Source organism: Lathamus discolor, chromosome 10 (assembly GCF_037157495.1).
Source record: "Lathamus discolor isolate bLatDis1 chromosome 10, bLatDis1.hap1, whole genome shotgun sequence".
NCBI lineage: Eukaryota > Metazoa > Chordata > Aves > Psittaciformes > Psittacidae > Lathamus > Lathamus discolor.
In genome coordinates, this window is record NC_088893.1 from 17,583,415 (window position 1) to 17,609,111 (window position 25,697).

The 25,697-nt window shown below is 45.7% G+C and overlaps 1 long non-coding RNA gene across 3 annotated transcripts; it reads right to left on the reverse strand.

The window, feature by feature from the left end:
• Positions 1–58: 58 nt before the first annotated feature.
• LOC136020017 (uncharacterized) lies at positions 59–12,710 on the reverse strand. 3 transcript variants are annotated; one of them, XR_010615160.1, is made up of 6 exons: positions 12,410–12,710; positions 8,971–9,041; positions 4,538–5,792; positions 2,445–2,533; positions 871–998; positions 59–308 (listed from the first exon to the last, which is right to left on the reverse strand). It is a non-coding gene; the product is annotated as an uncharacterized LOC136020017 (long non-coding RNA). The 3 variants fall into 3 exon arrangements; XR_010615161.1 differs by lacking the exons at positions 59–308; positions 871–998; positions 2,445–2,533 and having other exon boundaries at positions 3,464–4,673; positions 5,179–5,792; XR_010615159.1 differs by lacking the exons at positions 59–308; positions 871–998; positions 2,445–2,533 and having other exon boundaries at positions 3,464–5,792; positions 12,410–12,705.
• Between the last annotated feature and the right edge of the window lie 12,987 nt (positions 12,711–25,697).

The following is a 25,697-nucleotide window of genomic DNA, read 5'->3' on the forward strand; positions in this document are numbered from 1 at the left end:
GTCTCTCTGTACACACCTTGCCTCTCTTTTATCCTTAGATGACTCCAGCTTCCCCAACAGTGACTGGAATATTCATAATGATGTGCAACTCACTTCCGAGGAATACCCAGCAATCACATTTATTGTGCTAATGTATTCAGTTCAAGGAAGAGCAGTTATTCAGTGACAGTGATGCAATTGCGCTCAGCTTGCAGGTTCCAGAGGTCAAACAGCAAGCCCGTAGGGTGAGATACATCATAAAAAACATAGCCCAGTAGTTTCAAACCTTTAAATCAACACAAAAAGGCCTCAATTCCACCGAGAACATTCTGACAAAAAAAAAAAAAAAAGAAATAAAGGAAAAATCATTGTGGAAATTATTATGTGTTTGGCTTTTACAGAGGACGAGGAAGGGATTAAAGCTGTTTTAAAGGCTGGAGTAATACAAGTACTTGGATTGCACTGTTATAACTGGAAAGCAATGAGTCTGCACAACACAACTGCAAACTCTGCTTGTGGTTTTACATTTAGCTACATGATTTCAACTACTTAAAGAACACCTTACTATTTGGGAACCACTGAACTGTACTGTTTTCTTACAAGAGACACCTAGAAGATGAACATTACATTTAGGCATCAGCTAAGGAAAACAAGCAGAGCCAGAAGGTGCCCCGTGATCAGTTTTTAAGTGCCAGATGAGAATACAAATACCCTAATAGAATAATAGTTATATTTGTACAAAAACCACACAAAAAAAAACCCAAAATAAAAAGTGTACTGTACGTAGATCAGTTTAGAAAAAAGCAAAATACTGTATTTTTACCTTTAATAAGATTATCTTGTATACTGTAATATTTTTACCTAAAAAATGGGGAAAAAAAATAAAATTACCTCATAATATTTTGTTGCACATCGAGTGAAATATTTGCCTGATCTTTTGACTATCCAACACATAGGCTTCTTTTCTGCAACGTGTGAATGGCGAAATCATTGTATGAAGCAATTTTGCCATAGGAGACCTGAAGCAAAGAAGCAAAAGAAGCGAGACTTAAACTAGAATACATTTCAAAGGAATCAAACTATGAAATGAAAGGTTGTGACCAACTACATTCTGCAAACAGGACTCCTTAGTTGTGGTGCTTACGTTGAAATTATTCTGTCCTTATTAATGTGTTTGTAAGATTGCCTTCTAAGAACAGAAGGTTCAGAAACCTACTTAAACCACAAAGTGCTGCTAATTTAAGATATTCGGTTTTCCCCATAAGAAGGAGTATCTTTCACAGTAATACTTCTTTCCCCCTCTTCCTTCCCTTTTCCAGACACTGTGTAAAAGCTTTTTCAATTTGGAAAACCAACCTTGGTGCCACAGAACTCTCTTAAATATCTATTTCGTTACAGCTCTACACTTGGCTCCTGGTCAAAACATTGCTTTAGCCTTCCCATTCAGTTTTTTAGCATCCCCTAGTAATTTAAGCAGAAATATTTTAGGTAGAACATACAATAACCACCATTATTTCCATTTCTTATGATATTGTATGCCAGTTAGCAGGAGAAAGTTAAGTGGAAACAGTATGATGAACTTACATACATTTTGTACATTTAAATGCAGCTCAATGAAAGACCTGTCTTTCCATCATTGCTGAAAGTCCAGCAATGCCAACAGGAATGTTCTAGTGCTGAATATTGCATGTTCTGGTCAGCAGAAATAACACTGTACCGTAAATAGCTTTGGTGAATTATATGGACCCAGGAGGATGTATATCCCTGACCCATCGCCTACTGCCTGCCGTCCTTGTAGCATCTCTGTACTTGAAGCAGAGCAGCCCTGCCACAGGAATTTGCAATGAAAGAGCATAATATTTTCTAGGACCTCAAAAGTAGACTAAAAGATGTACAAAAAACACTGTACAAAATAAATCTGCTTCCTCCCTTTTTGCATTTACATTCCAGGAACTATCAAGGCACACAGTCTTCTGATAAAAATATTCATGACAAGCAAAATCCCACTCCATCAGAGCACTTTTCTCATCTGGTCCCAGGAACACACCCAAGGAAGCTGCACACTATGTAGTAATGTGCTATCAGCAGCAATGAAGTTAAATTCCTGGTTTGCTCTCCAGGCTCTAAGATGTTAAAATGAATAAGCCTTACTAAAAGATCCCTGAGAGAGGGCTTGAGGAGGAAAAATCAAAGGAGGACCCAGACTGGATTAGACCCGAGATGTGCAGGTCCCTTGTAACATCTCCCATCACTGGTGGGACTTGGGACATCACCCACCTGCTGGGTTAGATTTGATCCAGTCTGCAACAGCTCTTACTTTTGGCTTCAAAATATAGGATTTAATATTCCTCGGACAAATTCATACTGCAAAGGAATGGAGCTTTGTCCAAACTCTTTGTAGATACAGAATTAGAACTCTTTATGGGAAATATGTTAGAGAGGGGTCACACAAAGATGAAACTAACCTGAAGTCATCCACACAAGGGTGAATATGCTCCAAGAGATCATCCTAATTCTGCAGATCCCACAGGCTTATCAAACTAAAACAGGCACCCTGAGGAAGATCAGAACAAAGCCATTAACTAGCCAATATTGATTTACTGACTTCAGACAAGTGTTTCACACCTTGCAAAGACCAAACCATTCAGCTGTTGCTAACAGAAAGGGAGCAAATAGGAGAAAGCATTACCATGACTCCAAATAGCTGAACTACCAGGTTTTAAGACAGGAACCCCTGCTGAGCAGAGGTGCAAATCCTGAAACAAAGGGGCTGCCCGAGGGTATTTAGAATCAGGCCAGTGCTTTCAGCAGCATGAGGTAGGGTTTCACACATAGCTTTGCTCTGGCAGCTGCACTAATTCTGCCTGTAACTCCACAGAGAGCGACTGACCACAATCTACAGCTCCCAAACAATAGGGGTTAAAAGTAAGTAAAGAAGCAAGAGCAGTGTCATGAAGAATGGCTTAGAGGACTGCCTGTACCCTGACTGGAGCTCACAGCAGATTCAGTTGTCAGAGCTAGGTGTTAATTAATCCACATGAGAAAAGCGTTTCCAGCAGTCCAAAGGAAAATACCTTGATTAAAGATGCAAGAGATTAAGGATCGCTCAGCAAGGACACAGTGCATCACCTCGAATGCAGAACAGAGCAGTGCGGGCAGCGTTTCAAGCACATCTCCAGCTGACAGCAGATCTCTGCCTGCACCAGGGCTGTGTCTGTGCTGCAGCCCTGGGTTGCAGATGCAGAGGGAGGAGGCAGCATCATCAGGGGCAACACCTCTGCTGCCTTTCCCACCCCAAGGAGGAGCCTGGCAAACAGGTCTTTTCAATCCTCATTTGGCTTGCATTTGCTTTCCCGACTAACAAACAGGTAAGGAAAGGAAAGCATGACTTCATAGCCAAAGCCACCAAGACTATCTTGCAACATGGCTTTCAGATGGGAAGAACAGATGTTTCCTCTATCTAGACATCATAAATACTTTCCTTGTGACCCAGCCTGACCCCTAAAAGCAGCTCTGCCCTTGCGCTGGCTACAGATCTCTCACCACTGCAGAGTTAGAAGCTATGGTCAGCACATCCCACAGCTCCCTTCTTTTCTCACTTGGTTCATGTCCATTATGTTACCTTGCCAGTGGCATGGCTATAAACCCTGAAGGTGGGAGATCTGATAGAGGACACCAGCCTGCACAAACTATGGCCTTAAGCAACTTACTTACATTTTTAGTAAAAAGGAATAGAGAGCAGAGGAGAAATAGCCCTAGCTTCCAATGAGAGAATAGAGGTGCAAGAGAAATCCAGGGATTTACCTCAACAAGCCAGAAGTCAAAGGTCAAAAATGGGACTGTGGCTCTGAATCTGATTTGGGGCTATATATACCCATTAACTTACTCTCCCTTGGTCTCTGTTGTGCATCTATGTAGGTAGGGCACTTACTCCAGTGTGAGGCGTAAGATCTGCCAATGCCCCATGCAAAGCAGCACAAGAGCAAGGGGAAAAAAGAATCATTGCCTCAGTTAGCACTCACCATTTTAGGAAGGGATTCCCTCAAGTTTTAATGGCCCCATATCAATAATGAGATAAGCCTTCATTATAGCTGAATTTAAATAAAGCCAAATGGAAAGGATGGTAACAACGAAAAAGGGCAAAATAACTAAACTGGCTCTGGAATTTTTAATGCCTTTAATAGCAAGTAAAAGGGCACTCACTTAAGGTCATTTGAGACAGATATTTAACTCAAATCTGCAGTGTGATAAAGAGGATTTGAAAGGGCTTAGAAGGTTAATGAATAGCTAGCGAGCTTGTTAATATATAACCAATGTTTACTATAATAGAGACTAATATTTAATTCCCCTACTAATGATTAATTATTCTGCTGCAAGGGTTTAATTAGGGCTTACACAGCAGGAGAGTGGGGGTCTGGTGCTGAGATGAATTTCCATGTGGCAGTCACTGGCCCCAGCTCTGGGCTCTCCTCCAGCAGCCACCCCTGTGCTGGGCACAGCTTTAGGTGTCAGCACGCCCGCGTGCCGAGGCAGTGTGAGACCGACTGTGATGACTTACTCTAAGGTCTTCATTTGAAGATGAAAGCTTCCATCAAATTGAAAAGCTGATTTTGTGCAGAAGGGTTTTCTGTACAATAAAATGTGCCAAATCCGCATGCTGATTCCCAAACACAAATAGCGAAAGTGAATTCATCCTGTAAAGAAGGTCATTGGGCAAATGAACTTAGGAACAACACTGATTGATGTCAGTCATGCCTGCAGCCAGCGTGGACAGACTGCTTCAACAGGCTACTCAGCGGACCACACTCATCTTCCCAGCCCTGCATTTGCAGCCAGTGAAATGAGCTCCCAGCTTAGTGACTTCTATTTTGGTGGTTTTCCCCCCCAAAACCCATGTCACACTCTCAGGGCCATCAAACCTGAAGCCTATAAGGCAAATCTTCCCCCAAGCTGTGCAGACACACTGGCTAGCTCAGAGCTAACACAAGGGGTTAAATGTGGCACAGATGTACCTACAGAGTCTGCTGAAAGTCAGCCCCGAACCTAAATGCTGGGTGTAGCCCAGAGAGAGCATCATAAGGTAATAGGAATCATTGTGCCTGGTCGTGTTAACTGATGCCACAGCCTGCAATAATCCCACAATCCCTAAGGACCCCCAAGCATCCTGGCAGCCGGAGAGGACAGAAACTATTTATTTACCATTGTTTCAGGAGCTTTTTTCTGTCTTTTAACTGTAAAAGTTCAAACCTCTTGTCTCTGCAGAGAGCTATAAGGTATTTTCCTATATATTCTCCACCCTTCCGAATAAAGACTGTGAGTATCCCATAAGGATTTCAATGGGCACGTCTATTCCCAGAGGAAAACATAAACCAAAGCATTCCCGAACTCCAGAACAAACTCTTGCGGATGAAGGGAGGAGATGCCCTCGGCTGCACGTTGCGGCTGAAGCCGGCAGGCTGTGCTCATGGACCAGTAATCCACAGCTCTGCCTCTGATGCTCTGAAGTAAAACCAAAGCTACAGGAGAAAAGAAACCTCTTTTCTGCAGGGTTTTTCTTCAGCTCATTATAGCAACCTGCCTACAGGCTTTAATAATGCTTAAAGCCGCAAGAATCTGGCTCATGTTAAACTGTATTATTAAGCCAAAGAAATGCTGAACTGCAGCTTTCTTGTTAGAAGGAAAGGCGATATTTCTCCAGCTGACTGATGCACTCCGGTGGGTTTTAGTCTTCTCACTGTCTTCCTTTTTACTTGGTAAAGGTCTCCCTTGCCCGTAGGGGATCACATCTTTCAGGCTCTCACACTCGTTCACACCTGCACAAAACAAAGACAAAAAGCTCCATCAGCTTCAGCTGAACTTTGGGTTTAGGACCTGCTGTGGCCAAATCTCCACCTGCTGCTTCCCAAAGTGCAGGTTCAGCTCTTTATACTCGTTTTAAAGAGGTGAAGATTAGGTTCTTCTCCAGTCTGTACCTTCCTAATCCAAAATGAAATAACTTTAAACTTAAACTCGTGTTGCTGTTATCATCTCTCATAATAAGCAGAGATTTCTTCATCCACCCTTCAGTTTTTAGTAGTATTTCTAACAAAATATGGAACATTCCTAGACCTGAGGTACCAGGACACTTGTGATAGCAAAGTGAGCAACAGCTCTTTTCATATTCTAATAGGGAATCCCTTCAGCATGCATCCTTCTTGGAGCTGGGATTTAACCTTTAGACTTTATTCTTTCTAGGCACAGTCTGTCTTTGATTGAAGATAACACTTCAGTCATAACTATAGGGATGCTGGGGAGGGACTCTTCGTCAGGGACTGTAGTGACAGGACAAGGGGTAACGGGTTAAAGCTGAAACAGGGGAAGTTTATATTGGATATAAGGAAGAAATTCTTTCCTGTTAGGATGGTGAGGCACTGGAATGGGTTGCCCAGGGAGGTTGTGAGTGCTCCATCCGTGGCAGTGTTCAAGGCCAGGTTGGATGAAGCCTTGTGTGGGATGGTTTAGTGTGAGGTGTCCCTGCCCATGGCAGGGGAGTTGGAACTGGATGATCTTGAGGTCCTTTCCAACCCTAACTATTCTATGATTCTATAACCTAAAATTCCCTAAGCTTTTTTCTTGCTATTCTTCTTGCAGCACTGAGTCAGAAATCTTTGTGTTATGACAGCTTAAGCCAATGAACCTGATGCTCCCAGATGCAGTTAAGAGGCAGGGAAAAGCTGACAGTGAAGTGCACCTCTCCTGTGCCAAAGCCAGCATTACCTTATTCCTGACATTTAGGTTTTCAGTGATACCAAGATGCACTGTCAGTAGTAAGGGACTCCTCTGAGGGCTGGGTGAAAGACAGGAGTGATACAGAGTTAGTGGGATGACACATCCACCACACTCCTCAATTTTAATTGGGATTTCACTATAAAAACCCCGAGTTGCCCCGGCTAAGGGAGTTCAACTGTTTCTTGGAAAGGAGAATAAAGCAGAGACACATAAAAAGCGTGACAAAGCTGAACGCCAGAAAACTCAAAATGAGTTTCCCAACAGCTCTGTGTGTTGGTCCCACTCCTTCACATGCTCCCATAGCCCTTCTGCCCTCCAGCGCTAGAACTGCAGGGACCTGAAGCCAGCTGCATGCTATGGGCACAACCCCGTATCAGTGATGTTCACAGCATAAATCACAGCCTGTATCTTGCTCAGGAAGAGGGCTGTGGCTCAGAAACATACTATTATCATCTAAGTCAATCCTCTAAGCCAACCAATTCCAGCAACTCGCTTTGGAAATACCACCCACATCCTATAAAACTTCAGATTTGAGATGCAGCCCACAGAGATTAATGAGGGTTTGAATTTATGCCTCAGGAGCTTCTAATAGGCTTATTTTTCTGCTATACCACTATAATCCTCCTATACAAGTAAGTTGCTCATATATTTTCAGCTAGGGAAGGGGCTTGATTTCACAAGTAATAAAGATTGCATTCAGGTAAAAGAATAAATAAAGCAATAAATAGAATAAATAAAATCAATAAAGACTAATTAAATAAATATTAATAAAATTAATAAAGAATAATTACATAAATATTAATAAAATTAATAAAAGAATAATAGAATAAATTAAAAGAATTAAAAAAGCAATTGCTATCATTTTAGCACAAAGTTTAGGTATGTAAAGGGGTGTGTAGTGGACAAACTGAGTTTCAGGTGCTGTTTCTCAGCTGAAGCTTCTGAAGCCCATCATCTATCCTGGCACCAAGAGGGCACATTGAAGCAGCCTCCATAATGCTGCAGTGCAGGTTCCCTTCAGAAAGTGTTTTACTTGAGCTTTGAGGAGTAAAGTCAGGAAACATACATCAGTGGTGCCAGCCAATATGGGCCTTTCCTGTTCCTCAGACCTTGTGAGGATGCTTTGCCACTCATGCTGCTGAAAGCCATGACACCGAGTGTGCCCATTAAAAGCAATCAAGCACACCTCTGTGCTTACCAGGTGTTTCAGATCAGGTACTAAACAAGCTTGTTAGGTTGGACAGAGCTGGCTGGAAACCATCTCCATGAATGTATGTTTTGCTCTATTTACACTATGGACATGGGCAGCCCTTGCAGAGCGCCTGGCTTGCGCTTTCCTTTTCATTCTGAAAGGAATGAAATCCTTTCGGGTTTCATTTTCCCAGGTTTGAATTGGACATTCCGGGGGAAAGGAAGGGAGAGAATCCTGGTATTGCCTGAAAAGGCAAATAACCTCGCTCTCACAGCCTGCAAGAAAATCCTTCTGTCCTCTCCACATCCTCTCCAAAAGAAAAGAGAGACCATTTAACTTTGCTTACCACTGAGTACCTATTTCTGAGCAATTCCAGTACCTATAAAGCTGTAGGAAAGAAAAAGACATTCTTCCTCTCTATACATGTTACACACCCTTAAATAGCTCTCAGGTCAGTCTTGTAGACCAGGACCAGAATGGGAGTGTGACCCACTGCTGTCTGACACTTGTGATATTCCTGCTTCTGCGTGTGCATCTGTGTGAGTTGCACTATGCATAATTCAGCACAATCGTACACATTTCTTGGTTGATGTACTTAAAATAAGCGTTACTCAGCTTTATGATTAGGTATTCGCTTACAGCCATCTGGATGGTTTATTTTAGGAAGGGATTTGGAAGAACAGTGTTTTATTCATGGTTATTATAAGGGCTCTGTAAGAATACGAGGGATGCAGGGATGCAGCTCCTGGACGTGTCTTGCCTTTCTCTCACTAGCCTCCAGCTTCATGTTTACTTTAGCAGTTCCACAACATTTGAAGGAGGAAGATAATATTTATCATCAACCACAGCACACTCTTATCATCAAACCTTAAGCAGCAGCAACATAAAGGCCACCCGGCTCCAGAGCTGACTCACTATAAACCCACTACTCACACACCACCAGCACATGTCAACCTGCGCTGGGCTGCAGCCAGACAACAGAGCTACAGTTAACATCAATGACAATCAATGCTCAAATGACTCACTCAGACCTTTTCCGTTGCCTTTCAGGGTAGCTCTTGCTGCGGCTGGAGCTGTACCCGGCTCAGGATGCTGCCATCTCCTGCAAGGCAAATAGGGGAAAGCAGTGGAAATTTAGGAGGGGTTCTTATGTATTTCAGCCAAGCCTCATGGTACCTAAATGATTTTCTCTGTATTGGATGCATCATTTATTCTGCCCCTTTTGCCCACACACGCAAAGGAACATAAACTAGTGGCTCTGCCACAGATTTCTGCATTATCCTAGCTCCAATGCTTCCAATTTTCCTCCAAAAGGACAGATAACCTTGCTGTTTTCAAGGTAAATATATTTTCCTTCACGTACAGAGAGCCCCTTGGGTGCAAAGGTCCCAATCAGCCTCTGGAGGAGCAGGAACTTACCCAGCAGCTGTGGCAGAATGAGCTGAAATTACCACAAAAGGTCACTGAAAGAGTTTTTATTATACACATGGTTCTGGTCACTGTAACAAGCAGCTGCTTTGCTACCCACAGCGTATTTACATGCCCAGAGGGTAACTACAGGGTATTTACTTGCCCTGGAGAGTACTGCTGGTCCTTCCTGCAATGGCTTTCTCCTTGCAAGAGGCCATAATGACAGCAGAGGGTTTCCCATCTTGGAACTACTGAAGGCTTTGGGACTGGTTTTGCTCTCCATCACTGTATCCTGCCATGTGGGGCAAACCCTCTGTACTGCTCCTTTTCCCTGAGTCAGTGCTGCCTGTTCAGAAATGCTTCCATCTGTAATTACTGCACAACGGGACTAAGTGAGGGTGACTTGATCACATATTCATTATATCTCCCCTGCTTTGAAGGGAACTCTGCAGAGTGACAGCATCTGTTTTAACCCGCAGGTGGTGCCCATAAATACAGGAACTGGTAGTTCAATACGATGCTATCTGGTAGTCTCATATTCCTTCAATAGCTAATAATAGAACAAAACTACAAAATATAGCAATGAACCCACAGCTGCAAACTACCCATTAAACATAAGACCTGTAAAGGATGGCTGTTAGCACCCTCAAAGACAGTGAATCATCAAATGCCCTCTCATCACAATAAAGGAATGCAATCTCATTTATTTCCCCAGTACCTGCCGAGCAGGAAAAGAAGTGCATTTTAAAAGGGTATCACAAAATCATCACTGTCAGGACCAGGATGGAACCTCTTCAATTGTCAGATTAATCCTGCCATGTCAGAAAGTGACTGGGCTGCTTCCAGTTTGATCCAGAAAGGAACTGCCAAGTGGCAAAAAAAAGCAAGGCCACCCATTATATCTATAGAATCATAGAATCATAGAACAGCTAGGGTTGGAAAGGACCTCAAGATCATCCAGTTCCAACCCCCTGCCATAGGCAAGGACACCTCACACTAAACCAGGGATGGAGCACTCACAACCTCCCTGGGCAACCCATTCCAGTGCTTCACCACCCTCACAGGAAAGAATTTCCTCCTTAGATCCAATCTAAACTTCCCCTGTTCCAGTTTGAACCCGTTACCCCTTGTCCTGTCACTACAGTCCCTGACGAGGAGTCCCTCCCCAGCATCCCTATAGGCCCCCTTCAGGTACTGGAAGGCTGCTATGAGGTCTCTACGCAGCCTTCTCTTCTCCAGGCCGAACAGCCCCAACTTCCTCAGCCTGTCTTCATACTGGAGGTGCTCCAGCCCCTGATCATCCTCGTGGCCTCCTCTGGACTTGTTCCAGCAGTTCCATGTCCTTTTTATGTTGAGGACACCAGAACTGCACACAATGCTCCAGGTGAGGTCTCACAAGAGCAGAGCAGAGGGGCAGGATCACCTCCTTCGCCCTGCTGGTCACGCTCCTTTGGATGCAGCCCAGGATACGGTTGGTTTCTGGGCTGTGAGTGCACACTGAAGCCGGCTCATGTTCATTTTCTCATCGACCAGCACCCCCAAGTCCTTCTCTGCAGGGCCGCTCTGAATCTCTTCTTTGCCCAGTCTGTAGCTGTGCCTGGGATTGCTCCGACCCAGGTGTAGGACCTTGCACTTGTCATGGTTGAACTTCATCAGGTTGGCATCAGCCCACCTCACAAGCGTGTCAAGGTCCCTCTGGATGGCATCCCTTCCCTCCAGCATATCAACCGGACCACACAGCTTGGTGTCATCAGCAAACTGGCTGAGGGCGCACTCAATCCCACCGTCCATGTCAGCAATGAAGATGTTAAACAAGACCGGTCCCAACACCGATTCCTAGGGGACACCACTCGTTACCGGTCTCCAGCCGGATATCGAGCCATTGACCACAACTCTTTGTGTGCGGCCACCCAGCCAGCTCTTTATCCACCAAGTGGTCCATCCATCAAATTGATATCTCTCCAATTTAGAGAGAAGGATGTCGTGTGGGACAGTGTCAAACGCTTTGCACAAATCCAGGTAGATGACATCAACTGCTTTACCCTTATCCATCAATTCTGTAGCCCCATCATAGAAGGCCACCAAATTGGTCAGGCAGGATTTCCCCTTAGTGAAGCCATGCTGGCTGTCACCAGCCACCTTGTTGTTTTTCATGTGCCTTAGCATGCCATCCAGGAGAATGTGCTCCAAGATTTTACCAGGCACAGAGGTGAGACTGACTGGTCTGTAATTCCCATATTTCACGAAGAACAAAACCAAACAGAAAAGTAGCAGGACAGCGCATTGATCTGGCTTGCTGAGACAGACAGGTATTCCTTCAATGACATTGCAAGCGTAAGGAAGTCACACTGGGGTTTTTCCTACTGTGGCTCTTTGATGAAAGAAACAGAAGCAAATAAGGAGGGTCGATATCATGAGGCTACAAAGGTAGTCTCAAGCGAGGCAACTTTGCCTATAGCTCTTGCTGTGTGGTCTCTGGGGATGTATTCTTAGCTGGCATTCATTGGCATAGAAAATCAATGCAGCCACGTGTATAAGCTGAGGCTGTTGCCCAGGTCTGTCTTTTCCTTCCCCTTCTCTTGCACAGAGTCATTGTGTACGGACAAGTTGCTTCTTGGGGTGCTATGTGCTAACACCACAGTGTAAACTCATTTTCTTTAATCCCTTCCTGGTGCAGAGGCTTATGAAGGCAGTTGTGATTCCTGGATCTCTGCCTTTGGCTACACCTGTGATTAATGCCATTCCCTGAGTCTTGCAGACTTAGTGCTCTAAGAATATGGTAGGAGAAAGCTTGAATTTGTCAGGCCCCAGGGGTCTGAAGTATTTTGAGGGCTGTGTCTTTCCTATTTGGCATCAAATTGCCCTCATTGATACATTATTTTACCCAGATTTTGCATTTCAAATAACAATCCTCGTTTCTGTTCTTTGTTAAACAGAGAAACACACTCATGCTTTTTTTGCTGCTCTTTCCCTTGACGCTGCATTACTTTTTGCCTGTACCCTCCTGCTTCTTATTCCCTTCCTCACACCTGAATAGTTTACTTTCTTATTTCTACTCACCTTTCCACTTGTTCTTTACTGCTCTTTGCATTTCTCTGATGCTGGTGTGAGCATCCCAGAGAGGGCAGGATGGAAGTTGTGCAGTTCCAGGAGGGTCATTCCACTCTTGCAGGCCCTGTGGGATCAAGTACTGTTTCTTGGCCTTTACCAGACACATATTAAAGGCTGAAACAACAAATGGGTCCCTTATTTATGCTGATAGATAACACACACACTCAAAAAAGCAGCTGAAGCACTGAGGCTAGTAGATGTTGACAGAGGAAGCAGCAAGTACCAATGCTTCTCAGCCAAGGGAGGTGAAGCAATCAGCTCATCCTGTCCCAGCTGTGGGCTCCTCACCAGCAGGTTATCACACCTTCATCTGGAAAACACAGGGCTTCAACAAGCTCAGGGTTAGAATACCCTTCATAGAATACATTTTGCTACCTGTATTCTGCAGGATTTTATGGGCTGAGGAGTGTTCCCACTGAAGGATAAAAGGGAAGGAAAACAACTTCCAAGAACAAATGGACATTCAGCAGCAGACATTGGATAAACCTCCTAGAAGGCACTTTACATGGATCCCAGCAAATCTGCAGCATAAATCAGAACTCTGACCACCCTGTATGTGGTTAAAAGGGAGCTAAGCCGACCTCTGTCTTCCCTGTCAGTGGCTTCATCTCCAGTTCAGCATCAGAGGGATTTGCTTGACAGTAGCAGAAGCAGATAGGAACCTAGAGTTCAGATAAACAGCATGAACAGGGAAACAATAAAGTCATTACATAAATTGTGCTTACACAGGAATGAGAGCACTAACAGTGGTGTAGCCAGGATGGTGCAACTCCACAAGAAGGAGTTTATATGTGTCCTGAGGAAGGGACTTTCTACTCAAAGCCTTGTGTTTTCCTTGAATTACCATCTGGTCTAGCAAAAGGCTCTGCCTTTCCCTATGGATTTGGGGTCAGTCATGGATGACACTTGATGCTGGCTTCAGTTCTTGTTGCATGGAAAGGGACAGAAGAGGGACATGTCCAACCTTGACTCTGACACTGCACAACAAAGGACAAAACAAACCTGACTTAATGACACTATCCAAAAGAAAGTGCTCCTATCTCTGAGGATTTAAAGCGTTCTATGAGATATTGCTCCTGCATGAACTGTTGGCATGGAGACTTATGAAATGTAATACAACATAAATAAAACATAATGACATAGGAGAAACCAGCACTGATTTAAAGGGATACCGAGTGGCCAACCAATCCAGTTTGGCAGAATGAGACTGTTCCTCATTGCCCTTTATAACTCTGATCACAGTTTTCCTCACTGTTTGTATGATGAACTCAAAAGTCTTCTGGCCATCAAAAGCACTGATTTAGCAGAGGGATGAAGGGAAGAACTTCCTAAAAGTGTTTTTCCATTATCCCATAGAGAAATGAAAGGAAGGTCCCTGTGTCACGAGCAGCTGGGCCAGGCTAACAGGCTGTGGGACCTGGCTTGGAAGTGAACCAGGTAAATCGCAGCACTCACTGAGATCAGAATAACACTGTCACAGCTCTTGCCTCAGCGTCTTGGTTTGCCTTTGCAAGAAAACCAATCCCCAGAGAGGAGGAGAAAGGACATCGCTGAGGTAGGGATGCCCGGAGCTGGGAAGCATTGCTGATTTTATTAACATGGATATAGAGCAAGAGATTCAGGCTCAAATGCCCGCTTCAATAAGAAATTATTCCAACAGGTTCAGCCAAGTGAGAAACTAACCCCAGATTATCAGAAGCAGCTTTAAGGGTGTTCACTGGAGGGAGGAAAAGGCAGCATGAAAAATGTACCCTGGTCTCCCGCACTCTGAGCAGTCACCTTCCCCAGCAGAAATGATGCTTTTAGGGGTGCGCTCCCAAACTGAGAAAGTTCTTCTTCCGTTACACTATTTCACTGAAAAATTCCCAACAATCCTTGTTTCTGTGTTCTTGCACTAAATGATACCTGAAGTAAGTCACACGCTTCCAAAGCATGCAAAAATAATGAGCATTTAGTATAACCTTGAGCATGATGGAAAAAACTGAGATCTGAGTCAGCAAAGGGGCAGGAATGATCGAAACAGTTTCTGAGCTGGTGCAACCAGAGCTCAGAGCTTGACCAGCCCTATTGACATATCTGGCCTCAGCAGATCTACATGAATGGACACTGGGGCAGAATTTCACCCCAAACCAGCACATTTCTTATGTATGAATGTCTGAAAGAGTGGAACTTCAGTTCTCTTTACTCACATCCCTTTTCTCTTGCAAGCCTTTGTGATCCACACCCCTTGCTCCAGATCCTCTGACTGGTTGTGTGTAAACAGTATTAAAATGTAAACATATTTCTGAAGCCTGATCATTTTCCATTTACATAAATCATTAAAATTTCTCTTGAATGAATTAGAAGACTGGGTGGTTCGGGAATAGTGTAAGTCTATCTGGACCACATATCTAAGGGAGAGCTGGAGATGAAAGACACCCAATGTATTAGTCAGGATTTAAAAGCAGGAGATAAAATTGTCCCAAGTAAGTACTATAAATGCTGCATTTCTGAGACAGAACTTGCAGCACTTGATACAGTGTGATCAGTGCATCACAGAGCAATAACACGGAGTACTGCTGGAGAAGGACATGAAGTTGGGTGACAACAGAACCTGAAGCATAATCATAGAGTCATAGAATTATAGAATAGTTAGGGTTGGAAAGGACCTCAAGATCATCCAGTTCCAACCCCCCTGCCATGAGCAGGGACACCTCACACTAAACCATCCCACACAAGGCTTCGTCCAACCTGGCCTTGAACACTGCCAGGGATGGAGCACTCACAACCTCCCTGGGCAACCCATTCCAGTGCCTCACCACCCTAACAGGAAAGAATTTCCTCCTTAGATCCAATCTAAACTTCCCCTGTTTCAGTTTGAACCCGTTACCCCTTGTCCTGTCACTACAGTCCCTGATGAAGAGTCCCTCTCCAGCATCCCTATAGGCCCCCTTCAGGTACTGGAAGGCTGCTATGAGGTCTCCACGCAGCCTTCTCTTCTCCAGGCTGAACAGCCCCAACTTCCTCAGCCTGTCTTCATACGGGAGGTGCTCCAGCCCCTGATCATCCTCGTGGCCTCCTCTGGACTTGTTCCAGCAGTTCCATGTCCTTTTTATGTTGAGGACACCAGAACTGCACACAATGCTCCAGGTGAGGTCTCACGAGAGCAGAGTAGAGGGGCAGGATCACCTCCTTCGCCCTGCTGGTCACGCTCCTTTTGATGCAGCCCAGGATACGGTTGCTTTCTGGGCTGCGAGCGCACACTGCAGCCGGCTCATGTTCATTTTCTCATCGACCAGCACCCCCAAGTCCTTCTCTGCAGGGCCGCTCTGAATCTCTTCTCTGCCCAGTCTGTAGCTGTGCCTGGGATTGCTCCGACCCAGGTGTAGGACCTTGCACTTGTCATGGTCGAACTTCAAGAGACTGGCATCAGCCACCTCACAAGCGTGTCCAGGTTTGCTTACAGTCATCAACTTGCTCTTCAAAATGAACCAGAGACTACAAATACACACTTTTCTGTTTGCAGGTGCTGATACATCAACTGTGTATTTGTTCGCATGCAGAATCTATCACAGTACGTTCAGCACACGCTTGTATAACTGTATCAAAACTATTTTAAGTATGATCTCATTGTAGAAAGCTCACACAGGCAAAGAAATCGCTAGGAATATTACACAGAGACAATACAGAACAGAACTTCACATTTCTACCACTTAGTCAGTGAATGAGAGCTAATGTTTGGGCTAGTCCACAGCTGTATCAGTTTATTACGCACTATCTAGAAAGCTGCATGAGGTGCTTATTGACTCATGGGGATGTGGGGAAATACAGGAGAATGGTGTGGAAGTGCTCATTAAAGTGTTTAGCACATGCACCTATTGTGCTTGTTTTCCTTCTATTGTCTCCTGGGCAAGCAGGAGGCTGGGCCGTTCTCAGCGAGAGGATGTCTGAAGTCAACATCAAAAATGTTTTCCTGGGAAGTGGATGCTGCATTTATAAACAGGAGTTCTCTCAGCCAGAAGCCAAGGGTCCTCACTGCCTGCTTAACGTCACCTCTGCACCTTCCACCGCCCCTCTGAACCGAATCCCGCTGTCGTGTTGCATTGTGTTTTCATTCCCATTGCTGTTAGTTTAATCCAATGAAGTGCTAGCAAAATTGTATTGCAATTAGGTAAATAATTATAAGCACATTTATAATCATTCATCCAGGATGCAGAGCATTAGGCTGCTCAGGAAAAGCTCATTTCCAGGCAGGTAGGTTTCAACACAGCTTCCTTCTCCCCGCAGAAAGTGATGGTGATTAGAGATGGAGCCCAGCTGTACTCCCAGCCTAACCCCTTTGCTTCCAGCCTCACTGGAGGTTGAAGACAGCCAGAGCAGAAGGCAGCCCCTCCACTGCAGACCCTGGGGTACTTGTACAGCTCCGTGATGTGTTTTTCTGGAGCAGGGCCCCACAGGATTATGTTTTCCAAGCTACCATCTGCTGTACTGGGCAGAGCATCAATGGCATCCACTGGAGGGGCTGTTGATAAAAATCATGTACCTGGCAGCACTAGGGCATAATATTAGAATAGATTAGAAGAATATAAGAGTATTGGAAGAGAAAACCAGCAGATACCCAGTTTTGAACAGCAAGATGAGAGCATATAAGAAGTGCAATGAGCAGTCTCAGCGGCATTTGCTCTTTTTCCCAACTGCTTTGTAATATCATGTAGAAATCAGGTTTTCCAGCAATCCTACCAGAAACTATTCCCTAAGCTGCCTGCTGAGCAGTCCTGAGAGACACACCAGCACTAGGAAACCCTCCGGAGTCGGCTGCTGCCTGCTTCCCAAACAGCAGCATTCCCTCTCTTCAGGCATTGCAGGGCTGTACCTCTTTTAAAGGATGTCTCAAACACCCATGTTTGGTCAGAATTCCCCACAGGAGAATTGTCTGGAGGGATTTAAGATGTTATTTGTATCCTTTCCTTCCACACCAGCCCCATGGCTCTTTGCTATCACCTGGAGATGCAGACACAGCCAGCAAGCGTCCTGTGCTAGCTCAACGCATGGGGTAGCAGTCACCAAGTGTACCTTGACTATGACAGCAGTTATCGTCGGTGGAGGAGTTATAGCAAGCATCATGGAGAGGGTTTCTGCACCCTCCTGGCTGTGCCCTTTAAATGTTTCTCTCATTGAACATTCAATAGCTGACGTTCTCAGACACATTCTTTACCCCTCATTTCATCACAGCTGACCCAATAACATACAAAGGGAGCTGATGCACTTTCGGAATGCCAGATTTTGCAACCAGGGCAATACGCAAATGTGGTTCCTTTCCCCCTTCTCGGGGAAACGAACTGCAATACAGATCCACAAGGAGAAAAGTTTGCATGGGCGGTGAGCCTGGTGGTGATGGAGCAACCTTAGCTGGGAAAGACTCACCAGCGGTGTCCTAAAGGGCCTAATAAATTCTCTGCAAAGGATTGACAGCTTCAAAGCTTCATACATATTAATCCACTTGGTTTAATTGCTATAAGCTTGGCTCAGCTTTTAAGACTTGACATAAGCTAGCAAGCACCCCAGCCTGACTAGATTTAGTCATTCCAGCGCAAGTTTTGGGGTCAGAAGAACTTAGTTCTTCTATTGAGGAAAATGATGGTTGCTCTTTGTAGGAGTAATGTTCGTATGCGAGAAGTCAGACCTTGAACGGAACCAGAATGAATTTTCACCTCAGACACCCTTTTTGCCACCCGGATTAGTTTTCTTTGAGGAGAAAACACTGGCACTTTATAGATACAAGCTTTATGGCAGCAGAATTAACCACACAAGCTCACGTAGTCTGTGGCTCACTTTGGACGTTCACCTCAGTGGCGATTTCCACCCTATTCTTCTTCACACACCATTGCTCCGGGTGATTGCAGCCTGTTTTCCAAAGGAAAAGTCTCCTTGAGACAGGCAGCAGAATTCCTCCGGCTAAACAGGAAAAAACTTTCACAACTGCTCTGTGGTTGCTCCCCAGTGAAAGCTGCGCCTTTCCTTTCTCTGGTCTGTTTGCACTGTGAACAAAAGCACAGGGCAGCTTCCCACTGGAACCGCTCCTGCCTTGCAGCGTTTCACCCTCCCACATCCAGCATCCCTGTAGGATTCCCCTGCCGTGCGGCTACTCGGGAAGGCAGAGCAGATGCTGTGCTCCATCCCCAGCCCACCGGAGCGAATGAACAGCTTGGCTTCAATCCCATGCCAACTCTCCTGCAGGCTGTGAGCGCAGCTCTGACAGTGGCAGGTAAAGACACAGGCTCTTCATGCGCTGCTTTAGTCATCATGGCAGGAATCATTTCCTTCTCTGTGTACCTACCGGGAACAGCTACAGGAACATACTGGCAGCATCCTGTTGTTCCTGAAAGTGAACTGCCTCACAAGAGCTTTCCCATGTTACCTCACTCCTTTGCTATCCAAAGCATCCGGCTGTCCTTGCTGGCTGGGAGAAACTTTCTGAACACACAGAAGGGCCTCGGTCTCTCGTGGCAGCAGTGGGACACAGTGCTCAGCACCCTGCTCCTTGCAGATCACCGGGCTCTTCTCCAGCTTTCAAACCACTGTGTTTCATAGGAGGGATGAGTGGGTTTGGAGAGGACGCCCAGCTCTTACACAGGTGAATATGGAAATGGTGCTCTCCCGTCTCCTGCCTCCACCACCATCTGTCCCATTGACAGTAACCTGCTCTCACGTGGCAACCCCTTTCTCACCATGCAGCCCCCAGATTGCAAAAGCCCACAAACAAACACGATTCAATAACGGGGAGCTTTAATGCACTAACACACACTTAAAGGCAGAAGCTGCTGTTGCTAATAGAAACAGATGCTCCATTTCTAAAGAGGCAGTTTCCTCAGTAACTGATGCCAACACAACAACAGGGCCTCATCCTGCACGGTGCTGGCTGCTCAGTGGGAGCAGAGAACCATGTAGGAGGTGCTGAGGCATCTATCCATAAACACCCTATTAAAAATAGGCAGTGCCTCTAGCTGTTGTTTCAGAAGCAGATTCTGATTTCCCTATAATGTGAAATAATCACAGGAGGGAGGAAACGTTCCCTCATCAACAGGACATTTGAGCAGATGCTCTAATAGAAAAGTCACTGGTTTGCAGAGCACAAGCAATGTCACATCTCTAATCACAGACTTTGCACTGCCTGAGCATGGTCTAGTCTGGATGACACTCGATGGGTTATTGGACAATATAAAACCTGAGTGATTATATCAGCATTTAATCTGGTCTGAATGGTGGATTCTCCCCTGATTTCTATAGCTGTAACATCAAGCGATAAGAAAAACTGTGATTTTACTGAGTTGCTTTTTCTCTCTCTACAGCGATGGTGTGAAGAGCTATTACATTTTCCTCACTCTGCCCTCAGATCTGCCTGACACCTCCCACAAAAGAGCAGTAACTCTTTATTCTGCTGGGAACTAAACAGAGCAGAAACTATGGGTAAATGCTGGCTTGTCTCTTCTGCAGCCATGGGGGAAGAAACAGGTCCCTGCAGAGCAAACAGCCACCATGAAAGCTCATCTGCTCAGCAAGGGAAGCCCCTAAAGGATGTGGGTTTGGGGTTAGAGCACTCCCTTGACCATGGAGGTACCATGGAGCTCCTCCCAGTTCCCAGAGGGAAGATGTATTAACCTGATCTCTGCTGCCAAGCAACCACAGTGGGACAAGAGCAGCATGGGCTGGGGCTGACCTGGGCTCTGCATGTGCTCAGTATGTACGTGACCCAGGCCAGTTTGCTGGCAAGATACAAGTGCTCCGTATGTACTGGCAAGAGACGCAGTATAAGGTCTTATATATAAGTTCTTACAGTAGAGACTGCAAAGTCTCTACCTGGGGTCCCTTTGGGATGAAGGCTGCCGGGGGATGCAGGCAGATGGTGGGGTCCATGGGATGCCTGACCACAACCATGGTTAGAGGAAACCTCCAAGAGTCATCTCCCCCATCTTCACCCCAAAGAGCAACAACCACACAGCATCAATCCTGGCAAATGCTTCCAGCCTACCCCTAGCAACCCCAGCACCAGCATGTCCAGGCCCACTTCCCGGGGTTCAGAACTGCACCATTACCCCCACCAGTCACTCAGCTGTCTTTTGCCACCTCCCTCCCAATCAATCATGTTTCATCTGTCATCTTCGGTTTTATTCTGCTCCTTTTTCTGTTCCCTCCCTGGCTGTTCTTTCTCTAATCCTGACATTGATTTGTTTCTCCTCCAGCTTTAAGACTCATCTGAGCTTTTCAACACCTTTTGTTCCTCCCCATCCTTCCATCCCTTTCCCCCTCTCAGATGCCCCTCATGTTGGTCTCAAGCACAGAGCAGGCTGTGGAAGGCAATCAGCTCTGAAAGCCTTTCCAAACGGTGTTTTCCTTCCTGGAAAGAATCCCGAAACCAAATAATAAATGTTTATTTTAATTAGTGAGAGTCCACTGGCCTAGTACTAAAATCACCTTCTGCTGACAGGATGCACTTAACTGACTGCTGATTTGCTCAGTCATCGGCGCTGCTGGGTTCTTTCATTAATTCCAGACAAGAAAAAGAGAGTCCCACAACAGACTTGGCTCTGCACATAAACAGCACCCGTCATCACGGCAGCACATCTGTAGTTGAGGTTAAGCCAGTCTGCTTCTGCAGCCTGTGATTTTCCAGGCTTCTAACCTGGCAATAATGGGACCTGCTGAACCAAAACCTCTGCGCTTTGCTCCTCAGTGTCTCCCATCTGCAGCAGCGCTCCAGAGAGGCAGGAATGCATTTTTTAGCCAAGTGAATTAGCAGCTGAGCTAACTTCCCACCCCTTGTGTTAGTCTTCCCATTACACAACTGCACTGAACCAGGGAGCCTGACCCCCAGCCCTGTGTGCAGATGCATCGCTGTGACTGGGGGATGCCCTTCCTTGAACTCTGGGTGTCATGCCTATGGCACGGTCCATCTCAGACTTCCTCGATGGACAAAAATCAGCTACGACCCAAGCTGAAGTTTCTCTGACTCTCTAGAGCAGGACAACTCACTGCTTTAACTTTCCAAACACCTTCTCTTAGTACCAGTATTTCCTTGGTTTCTCTGTGAGGGTTTTTAGATTGTTTAGAGGGGGATTTGGGGGGTCTAAAGATGGAAGTAATCTCTTGCACTGAGAATCCAGTTAAAACCTGTAAATATCATCACACTGCGTTTCACCACTGCCTGGACAAATACATTAGTATCATCTCCCAGTAGATGGGGTGTCTCGCTTTTACCATCATCATGTATTATAGCCATCAGTGACCTTTGTCATGTCACGGTACCTGCATCTCTGTGTCCTCCAAGCAGCGGTTAGGCTTCCAGGAGAGATGTTGAGCGACTATTGATGCAAGTTCCTGGTGTTCATAAGGAGATATCCATCCAGCTCGCCAATGTCTCTGTCTCAGAGGGGTGGGAGAAACAGCATTCATTGACTGAATCTGATCCAAGGGAGGAGACAGGCCTGAGCTTGGGGAAGCAGATAGACTTGCTTTGCTGCAAGGTTCCATGTGCTGCAGCTGCCAAAATCCCACAGGGAAGATGACCCCCGAGGACTTACCTTCAAGCTTGGCATAGCCCAGACCTGGGGGTGCTGGGGTGAGTGCTGGTAACAGGACCAACCTGCCCTGGGCAACCCAGGGAGCTCATCTACTCGTTCCGGCCACCTCTGGGATGAGCCCAGCAAACGAGCTGGATTGCTTTGTGATTCATCACTAAACCTGCACCACGTTACCCTGGGCAGTCCTCCTGGCCAAAACACCTCCAAATGATCCCATCAGAACAGTTTTTCCAGACAGGGTTTGCAATATGCCCATTCATAAAGCAGATGATGCTGCTTTTGGTAGGACTCGCACCATGCTGCAGCAAATCTGCTCAAAGGTAGAGAAGTTTCTAACATGTCTATTAATTCATTGAAAACAGACTTAAACAAATTCCTCCTTTTTCTTTGCTTCTTTTGAATTACACACTCCTGATTTTAGGTTAATATCTTTCATTGTTCAAGAGAAGAAACCCAAATCTGAGACATCAGTCACCCATTTGCTGGCTGACACATCCCTATGGACTCAGGCTCACTTCCTAAAGTCCTCCTGCCATAAAACAGCAGAAATGTTTAGGTTGTTGTTCAGAAATTACACCTGAGGAATGAGGCTACGGAAGGGGTCTTTGGGAGGATAACTCTTTAAATACACACAGGTTTGTTACAAAGGGCTGTTCTCAAAAGCAATACAATGGCATCAAGCACCAAATTCCTATCAAAAATTAAGCCTTTAAACCAAACCCAAATACTGCTCCATCCATTTGCTGGGGAAACCTATCACCAGCTAGGGCATCAGCAATGGCACATGGAAAAGAAACAGCCAGCATTTGCCACTGTCAAGCACTGAAAGAGAAAAGTCTGTGGCCCCTCTGCTACATGCCCCCAGAACAAGGAGGAGGATTCCAAGGGCTGTGTTTGCAGCTCACCCTTCTCCCTGCGTGTCACCCGGTAACATTTCGGAGCCAGCAACTGTCAAGCTGAAACCTCAGCTTCTGACAAGCTGCTCAGTAAAGGTCAGGCACTTCGTAATGAAGCCATATGCATCACCAGCACAAAGAGAATACAAATGACAGGCAGTTCTGGGAAACAGCAGTCCCTGCGCTGCACATGCCACACTATCTGCCAGCAACGGCCCCTGCTTTGAATTTGCTCCATTCCCCCAGTGAAAAGAATCAGAATGAATCAGCGAGTCAGGATGCGAAGTCACCTGTCCACGTTTCTTCTGCCCCATATTGGACCAGAACCATACCTGAGGCTTTACAGGAAAAGGTTCAGGCACGAAATCACCTCTCATGTGCACATCAAACACTGAGCTCGCAGCCTGGCATCAGCCATGCTGACACAGGGACACGCACCCAGAGCTGTCCCCTTCCCTCTCCATGCTGGTGTCTGTGATGTCCGATTTCAGTCACCTTTTGTCCACCCCTTGTCAGGAAGAAAGCATCTCTTCATTTCTGATGAGCCAGCGGAAATCCTCTTAGAAGCAAACGTCTGGATAACACGTTCCTGAAGATGCTACAGGCTGTCCCACAGGGATGGTGCATGTGTCACCCTGCAGTGGGTACAGCTGTGATGGCTATCCATGGCTCTAGTGGACCTGTTGGCCGGATCAAGCATCACTCCAGCAAATATCTTTCTCCTGATAAACATACAGCATACATATATTACATATACACATACATGTGCATATATACACACACATTATACAAAAATATAGATATATTGTATAAAATAAATTATAGCATTGGGCCTGAGGATGCATTACTGGTGACCTGAAATAATGAAAGAAGGCAGCAATTTCTTTTTCCCTTCAGGAGAAGGGTATTTAACAAAATTACAGTTAAAACATTATTTATAGGGTAACCTTGTCTCCCAAATCTCTTACAGTGGAAATAAATTAGGGCTCATCCATCACGAGCGAACGCTGCTGTTCCAGTCTCCCCTGGTGCAGCTTCATACCAGACTAGGCAATTTCCCAGGGTTTCAACAAGCACCTGGAGCTGATTCGATCTCTGCTGCCTTTGGCCACGCTCGGCTGCGTGGTTAATGCACCCCTCCTGCACGAGCAGCCCAGATGGAGTCAGCACAACATTAAGGTAATCTGGAACTGCCGGGTCCCGATAATCAAAGTCAGATCCCCAGGGCTTGTCTGCACTGAGAAATCAGAGCAAGACATCCAGGATGTGAGTTATCAGCGCCAGAAGCGCTCGCATTAAGTCCTCCTGCTCCCCCCTAAACCTAATTTCTCCCAGTTCAGCCCTAACCCAGTTCCCAAACTGAGCTCAGACAAAGGTAATTTCATAGAGCAGTGAAAGTGTGGTGGAAAGTGGTGTAAAAAGCTGCAACTCGGCAGTATCAGCTCTGCCTGCTCTTCCAGACACTCCAGATGGGTCTTTGGACATGTTTCCATTGGAAGGGAGGAGAGTCATCTCCTTCACTTCCTACCCACTGTCTTATTTTAAGTAATGAATCGCATGTTTTACTTTTTCCTTTTTCCCTTAGGAAGCTGCAGATACAGTGCTTTTCTTTACAGATCTGCCAATACAAAGCTTTCCTTGTCCTCCAGAGTTCCAGACATCTGCAACACCAGCAGCAAATAACCTCCGCTGCTAGGGAACATTATTTTGTCATTACTAAGTGTCATTTGTCATTGAAGAATGACACTTTCCCGATTTCTTAAAACATTCCCCAGGGTGATAGACCTTGGGTTTTTTCCCTAATTAGCAAATTCCTCCCTGATCTTCAGAAATAAGGGAAGTATTCCACTCTGAAAAGTGAGGATTAACCCAGGCTGTCTCTGAGCCTCCTGGACCACAGAGGAGCCCATGCGTGGTGTTGAGTCTTTTTCTGTCAGACAAAGATGATTTTTATGCACTTTCCTAACTGAACATGAGACCTTGGAAATAATGTCTGGGTGGAAAATGACAGGGAAAAGCAAAGCAGCAAACTAAACTGCCCCAGGGGTGACGGCATGTCACCAGTGCAGCGCGCACCGCGTCCTTCAGCTGACAGCGCTTTCACTAGCAGCTGAGCGTGCTACATTTGCTCCAAGGTGCCCAGAACGCACCACTGACAGCTCTCGGGTTGCTTTATTGGGCTTGTTAGAGCTGGTAGCAGGGAATCAGTCAGCAGTCAGAATATTGAAGTTGTATGTAACTGTGTAGACGAACACCCTCAAGCAACTCTCAGCCCATGCAGATGCTTGACCAGCTTTTTGTCACCCAGAGGCTGCAGGCATTTTAAGTGAGAAGTTGATGACAAACAAGGATAATTTGGGCAAATCATGGGTTCAGACTTACACAGAGGAAGTTCAGGTTAGATATAAGGGGAAGTTCTTTACAGTGAGGGTGGTGAGGCACTGGCACAGGGTGCCCAGAGAAGTCATGAATGCTCCATCCCTGGCAGTGTTCAAAGGCCAGGTTGGATGGAGTCTTGGGTGACATGGTCTAATGTGTGGTGTCCTTGCCCATGGCAGGGGAGATGGAACTGAATGATCATAAGGTCCTTTCCAACACAAACCGTTCCATGATTCTATGATTCTAAATTGTGTGAGAAGATGCTCCGTCATGCAGATGGAGCCATTAAATCTGGTCTACCCCAAACCTCACAATTAACCCCCAAACCTCACAATTGTTAAGTTCTCCCCTGGTATGAAAATCTTTTCTGGCTTTGGGGAGGAGAGAGAGTTTTCTTGCTCAGTC